We start from the raw sequence: 8,048 nt of genomic DNA on the forward strand, positions 1-8,048 counted from the left end.
TCTTATAGCTGAGTAGTATTCCATTGTGTATATGTACCACATCTTCTTTATCCATTCATCTATTGATGGACATTTAGGTTGCTTCCAATTCTTGGCTATTGTGAATAGTGCTGCAATAAACATAGGGGTGCATCTGTCTTTCTCAAACTTGATTGCTGCATTCTTAGGGTAAATTCCTAGGAGTGGAATTCCTGGGTCAAATGGTAAGTCTGTTTTGAGCATTTTGATGTACCTCCATACTGCTTTCCACAATGGTTGAACTAACTTACATTCCCACCAGCAGTGTAGGAGGGTTCCCTTTCTCCACAGCCTCGCCAACATTTGTTGTTGTTTGTCTTTTGGATGGCAGCCATCCTTACTGGTGTGAGGTGATACCTCATTGTAGTTTTAATTTGCATTTCTCTGATAATTAGCGATGTGGAGCATCTTTTCATGTGTCTGTTGGCCATCTGTATTTCTTTTTTGGAGAACTGTCTGTTCAGTTCCTCTGCCCATTTTTTAATTGGGTTATTTGTTTTTTGTTTGTTGAGGCGTGAAAGCTCCTTATATATTCTGGACGTCAAGCCTTTATCGGATGTGTCATTTTCAAATATATTCTCCCATACTGTAGGGATCCTTCTTGTTCTATTGATGGTGTCTTTTGCTGTACAGAAGCTTTTCAGCTTAATATAGTCCCACTTACTCATTTTTGCTGTTGTTTTCCTTGCCCGGGGAGATATGTTCAAGAAGAGGTCACTCATGTTTATGTCTAAGAGGTTTTTGCCTATGTTTTCTTCCAGGAGTTTAATGGTTTCCTGGCTTACATTCAGGTCTTTGATCCATTTTGAGTTTACTTTTGTATATGGGGTTAGACAATGGTCCAGTTTCATTCTCCTACATGTAGCTGTCCAGTTTTGCCAGCACCACCTGTTGAAGAGACTGTCATTTCGCCATTGTATGTCCATGGCTCCTTTATCAAATATTAATTGACCATATATGTCTGGGTTAATGTCTGGATTCTCTAGTCTGTTCCATTGGTCTGTGGCTCTGCTCTTGTGCCAGTACCAAATTGTCTTGATTACTATGGCTTTATAGTAGAGCTTGAAGTTGGGGAGTGAGATCCCCCCTACTTTATTCTTCTTTCTCAGGATTGCTTTGGCTATTCGGGGTCTTTGGTGTTTCCATATGAATTTTTGAATTATCTGTTCCAGTTCATTGAAGAATGTTGCTGGTAGTTTCATAGGGATTGCATCAAATCTGTATATTGCTTTGGGCAGGATGGCCATTTTAACGATATTAATTCTTCCTAGCCACGAGCATGGGATGAGTTTCCATCTGTTAGTGTCCCCTTTAATTTCTCTTAAGAGTGACTTGTAGTTTTCAGAGTATAAGTCTTTCACTTCTTTGGTTAGGTTTATTCCTAGGTATTTTATTTTTTTTGATGCAATTGTGAATGGAGTTGTTTTCCTGATTTCTCTTTCTGTTGGTTCATTGTTAGTATATAGGAAAGCCACAGATTTCTGTGTGTTGATTTTGTATCCTGCAACTTTGCTGTATTCCGATATCAGTTCTAGTAGTTTTGGGGTGGAGTCTTTAGGGTTTTTTATGTACAGTATCATGTCATCTGCAAATAGTGACAGTTTAACTTCTTCTTTACCAATCTGGATTCCTTGTATTTCTTTATTTTGTCTGATTGCCGTGGCTAGGACCTCCAGTACTATGTTAAATAACAGTGGAGAGAGTGGGCATCCCTGTCTAGTTCCCGATCTCAGAGGAAATGCTTTCAGCTTCTCGCTGTTCAATATAATGTTGGCTGTGGGTTTATCATAGATGGCCTTTATTATGTTGAGGTACTTGCCCTCTATTCCCATTTTGCTGAGAGTTTTTAACATGAATGGATGTTGAACTTTGTCAAATGCTTTTTCAGCATCTATGGAGATGATCATGTGGTTTTTGTCTTTCTTTTTGTTGATGTGGTGGATGATGTTGATGGACTTTCGAATGTTGTACCATCCTTGCATCCCTGGAATGAATCCCACTTGGTCATGGTGTATGATCCTTTTGATGTATTTTTGAATTCGGTTTGCTAATATTTTGTTGAGTATTTTTGCATCTACGTTCATCAGGGATATTGGTCTGTAGTTTTCTTTTTTGGTGGGGTCTTTGCCTGGTTTTGGTATTAGGGTGATGTTAGCTTCATAGAATGAGTTTGGGAGTATCCCCTCCTCCTCTATTTTTTGGAAGACTTTAAGGAGAATGGGTATTATGTCTTCCCTGTATGTCTGATAAAATTCCGAGGTAAATCCATCTGGCCCGGGGGTTTTGTTCTTTGGTAGTTTTTTGATTACCTCTTCAATTTCATTGCTGGTAATTGGTCTGTTTAGATTTTCTGTTTCTTCCTGGGTCAATCTTGGAAGGTTATATTTTTCTAGGAAGTTGTCCATTTCTCCTAGGTTTCCCAGCTTGTTTGCATATAGGTTTTCATAGTATTCTCCAATAATTCTTTGCATTTCCGTGGGGTCCGTCGTGATTTTTCCTTTCTCGTTTCTGATACTGTTGATTTGTGTTGACTCTCTTTTCTTCTTAATAAGTCTGGCTAGAGGCTTATCTATTTTGTTTATTTTCTCGAAGAACCAGCTCTTGGTTTCATTGATTTTTGCTATTGTTTTATTCTTCTCAATTTTATTTATTTCTTCTCTGATCTTTATTATGTCCCTCCTTCTGCTGACCTTAGGCCTCATCTGTTCTTCTTTTTCCAATTTCGATATTTGTGACATTAGACCATTCATTTGGGATTGCTCTTCCTTTTTTAAATATGCTTGGATTGCTATATACTTTCCTCTTAAGACTGCTTTTGCTGTGTCCCACAGAAGTTGGGGCTTAGTGTTGTTGTTGTCATTTGTTTCCATATATTGCTGGATCTCCATTTTGATTTGGTCATTGATCCATTGATTATTTAGGAGCGTGTTGTTAAGCCTCCATGTTTTTGTGAGCCTCTTTGCTTTCTTTTTACAGTTTATTTCTAGTTTTATGCCTTTGTGGTCTGAAAAGTTGGTTTGTAGAATTTCAATCTTTTGGAATTTTCTGAGGCTCTTTTTGTGGCCTAGTATGTGGTCTATTCTGGAGAATGTTCCATGTGCACTTGAGAAGAATGTATATCCCGCTGCTTTTGGATGTAGAGTTCTATAGATGTCTATTAGGTCCATCTGCTCTACTGTGTTGTTCAGTGCTTCCGTGTCCTTACTTATTTTCTGCCCAGTGGATCTATCCTTTGGGGTGAGTGGTGTGTTGAAGTCTCCTAGAATGAATGCATTGCAGTCTATATCCCCCTTTAGTTCTGTTAGTATTTGTTTCACATATGCTGGTGCTCCTGTGTTGGGTGCATATATATTTAGAATGGTTATATCCTCTTGTTTGACTGAGCCCTTTATCATTATGTAGTGTCCTTCTTTATCTCTTGTTACTTTCTTTGTTTTGAAGTCTATTTTGTCTGATATTAGTACTGCAACCCCTGCTTTCTTCTCACTGTTGTTTGCTTGAAATATGTTTTTCCATCCCTTGACTTTTAGTCTGTACATGTCTTTGGGTTTGAGGTGAGTTTCTTGTAAGCAGCATATAGATGGGTCTTGCTTTTTTATTCATTCTGTTACTCTGTGTCTTTTGATTGGTGCATTCAACCCATTAACATTTAGGGTGACTATTGAAAGATATGTACTTATTGCCATTGCAGGCTTTAAATTCGTGGTTACCAAAGGTTCAAGGTTAGCCTCTTTAGTATCTTACTGCCTAACTTAGCTCGCTTATTGAGCTGTTATATACACTGTCTGGAGATTCTTTTCTTCTCTCCCTTCTTGTTCCTCCTCCTCGATTCTTCATATGTTGGGTGTTTTGTGCTTTGCTCTTTCTAGGAGTGCTCCCATCTAGAGCAGTCCCTGTAAGATGTTCTGTAGAGGTGGTTTGTGGAAAGCAAATTCCCTCAGCTTTTGTTTGTCTGGGACTTGTTTAATCCCACCGTCATATTTGAATGATAGTCGTGCTGGATACAGTATCCTTGGTTCAAGGCCCTTCTGTTTCATTGTATTAAATATATCATGCCATTCTCTTCTGGCCTGTAGGGTTTCTGTTGAGAAATCTGACGTTAGCCTGATGGGTTTCCCTTTATAGGTGACCTTTTTCTCTCTAGCTGCCTTTAACACTCTTTCCTTGTCCTTGATCTTTGCCATTTTAATTATTATGTGTCTTGGTGTTGCCCTTCTTGGATCCTTTCTGTTGGGGGTTCTGTGTATTTCCGTGGTCTGTTTGATTACTTCCTCCCCCAGTGTGGGGAAGTTTTCAGCAATTATTTCTTCTAAGATACTTTCCATCTCTTTGCCTCTCTCTTCTTCTTCTGGGACCCCTATAATATGGATATTGCTCCTTTTAGATTGGTCACACAGTTCTCTTAATATTGTTTCATTCCTGGAGATCCTTTTGTCTCTCTCTATGTCAGCTTCCATGCGTTCCTGTTCTCTGATTTCAATTCCATCAATGGCCTCTTGCATTCTATCCATTCTGCTTATAAACCCTTCCAGAGTTTGTTTCATTTCTGCGATCTCCTTTCTGGCATCTGTGATCTCTTTCCGGACTTCATCCCATTTTTCTTGCGTATTTCTCTGCATCTCTGTCAGCATGTTTATGATTCTTATTTTGAATTCTTTGTCAGGAAGACTGGTTAGGTCTGTCTCCTTCTCTGGTGTTGTCTCTGTGATCTTTGTCTGCCTGTAGCTTTGCCTTTTCATGGTGATAGGAATAGTCTGCAGAACTGGGACGAGTGACGGCTGGAAGGACTTCCTTTCTTGTTGGTTTATGGCCCTCCTCTCCTGGGAGAACAGCGGCCTCTAGTGTCTTGTGCTGCGCAGCTGCGCGCAGACAGAGTTTCTGCTTCCTGCCCGGCTGCTATGGAGTTAATCTCCGCTGTTGCTGTGGGCATGGCCTGGCTCGGGCAGCTACTCCAAAATGGTGGAGTCGCGTTGGAGCAGGAGCTGCTGGGAGGCTATTTATCTCCGTAAGGGGCCTCCCTGCTCCCTGCAGCCCAGGGGTTAGGGTGCCCAGAGGTCCCGGATTCCCTACCTCTGGATTAAGTGGCCCGCCCTGCCCCTTTAAGACTTCCAAAAAGCACCCGCCAAAACAAAACAACGACCACAAAAAAAAACAAGAAAAAAAATTTTTTTAATTAAAAAAAAAAAAAAATTTTTAATTAAAAAAAAAAGGTGGTCGTTCGTTTTTCTTTATTCTCCGGTGCCAGCCTCAGGCCTCTGCTCACCGGTCTTTCTGCCCTGTTTCCCTAATATTGGGGTCCCTGTCCCTTTAAGACTTCCAAACAGCGCTCGCCAAAACAAAGCAGCAAAAAAGCAAAAAAAAAAAAATGGTCGCGCGCTTTTCTTATGTCCTCCGACACCCGGCCTCCAGTGCCCGCTCACTGTTCTTGCTGCCCTGTTTTCCCAGTATCGAGGGCCCTGCACTCTGTCCCGGATGGCGGGGGCTGGGTGTTCGGCAGTCCTGGGCTCCGTCTCCCTCCCGCTCTGCCTGCTCTTCTCCCGCCGGGAGCTGGGGGGAGGGGCGCTCGGCTCCCGCGCGGCCGGGGCTTGTATCTTACCCCCTTCGCGAGGCGCTGGGTTCTCTCAGGTGCGGATGTGGTCTGGATATTGTCCTGTGTCCTCTGGTCTTTATTCTAGGAAGGGTTGTCTTTGTTATATTTTCATAGATATATGTTGTTTTGGGAGGAGATTTCCGCTGCTCTACTCATGCCGCCATCTTCCGCCCCCTCCACTGGAGTGAATTTTACCACTTCATTGGTGGATTAAGGCTTTGCTGGCAGGGCTTTCAACTGTGAGCGAGGTGTCTGGTCACACAGCGGACAACAGTCCTTGTGTGTCAAGCAGGCAAGATCGCCAAAAACTCCCTCATTGTTTCTTGAAGATTCTCTGCTCGCTTTTTTGACATCCCATTCCATGCGGTTTCAGATTAGGGAATGTCTTGTGCAAAAACTAGCAGCTTGTCAATCTGGGTCTGTGGTCCTCCTTTCTCACTGGGAGTGAGATCCTCTGTTACCTACTTTTTCCTTCATGCCTTGCCAGAATGCTAAAATTCCTGTTTTCTGGCCCTCAGAATTGGCTTTCTGCCAGGAAAATTGTCCTTTTTGTCTTCTTACCTTATCCTCAGAAATAGCAGGTGGCTTTTGGCAAATGTGCCTTCAGAAATTTAGCCTTCTCTGTTTTCTAAAATCCAGCTCAGAGAATTGTTTCAGAATGTCTCCAGTGAATTTTTACTTCTTTTTATGCACCTCATCTATTGTTCATTGGGTAAATCTTTGCCTCTAGTTTCTCCTTCCTTCTCTTCTTGACTATTATAACTTGGACTTTACATACAAAATATTTTTTATCTTTTTAAATAAATTGAATGTCTTTCAAAGTTTTTATTTAACTTGTTAATTAATAATTAAAGGCAGAAGATGTTAGAAATGGTTCAAAGGAGAAGTTATAATGCATTCATATGTAAATGGCCAGAAGCACTGAAAAGAGTTAATGAATAGTTGCAAAACTGGCCACTAGCCCCACGGCTATAGTTACTCCATCTGAAGGGATATGATTTGCATTTTTATGGCCAAGAATCATTTGTATCTTTTTCATTAGTGTGCAATTTTTAAGTGTATTTTTTAATTGAAGTATAGTTGACATACAATATTACATTGGTTTCAAATATGTAACACAGTGATTCAAAAGTCACATATATTAAATCCTCACCATAACTAGTGCAGTTACTAACTGTCAACATAGAAAGATATTACAGAATCTTTTATATTCTCCATGCTGCACTTATCTACCCCTTTTTAATACAGTTCTTGCTACACTTAGAAAATCTTGCCAAACACAAGATTTATATAGGGTCTTTAGTATATATGAAATTGTTTTGAAAAATCAACAAGTCAAAATTTTGCCATATCCCATTAAAAATCCATAGAATACTCTCCTTTCAGTAAATATACATGCATTTAAATCAAAACTATACCCAAACAATGCATAATGCTGCTTCTTCGTTCCTCTTTGCCCACTCCTTAGAGTTAATGAGTGTGATATTCATGCATTTTTATACCTGAATATATACAGAATATTTTAAATAAAACTTTGATGATATCATGGATATTGTTCAGCAGTAGCTTTTCAGGTACTGACATATAGACAACCCTCTTAATTACAACATTGGGACTTATTTTTACAATGCCCTTGAGACTGAATATTAGAGAAGTAATGAAACTCAATTAAATTTTCTTTAAATAAACATTTTTTTAAACATACTAATGATGTAATAAACATTTATGAGTATTTTTATATGACATACTTATATCCTTTAATAGCTGTGAATTTTTGCCATACAAATCAATAGAAACAGTATTCTGTTCTCACTATGCTGCAGCAACATTCTGTGAAACCACTGAAAACACTGTATTAGTAAATTCTGAACCATTTTCCTCTGGAGAAATAAAGGATTAAGTTGCTGTATCCTCTGTTCACATTTGCATCCACTAATTAATACATAATCTTTTTGTTTATGTATTTCTGTTAAAATATACATTTTGATATATTAAATATGTCTAATGTAGATTTCTTTCAAATAAATAATTTCATGCAGTATTATGAGAAAACACTAGCCAAGAAGGGTTTCACATGTCCTGACACTAGGGGATGTGTCTGTAAATTTCTTTGGGTTTCATCCATTCATGATAAAAACTCTCAACAAAATGGGTATAGAGGGCAAGTACCTCAACATAATAAAGGCCATATATGATAAACCCACAGCCAGCATCATACATAACAGCGATAAGCTGAAAGCTTTTCCTCTGCGATCGGGAACAAGACAGGGATGCCCACTCTCCCCACTGTTATTCAACATAGTACTGGAGGACCTAGCCACGGCAATTAGACAAAACAAAGAAATACAAGAAATCCAGATTGGTAAAGAAGAAGTTAAACTGTCACTATTTGCAGATGACATGATATTGTACATAAAAAACCCTAAAGACTCCACTCCAA

This window comes from Manis pentadactyla, chromosome 9 (genome assembly GCF_030020395.1).
Source record: "Manis pentadactyla isolate mManPen7 chromosome 9, mManPen7.hap1, whole genome shotgun sequence".
Lineage (NCBI taxonomy): Eukaryota > Metazoa > Chordata > Mammalia > Pholidota > Manidae > Manis > Manis pentadactyla.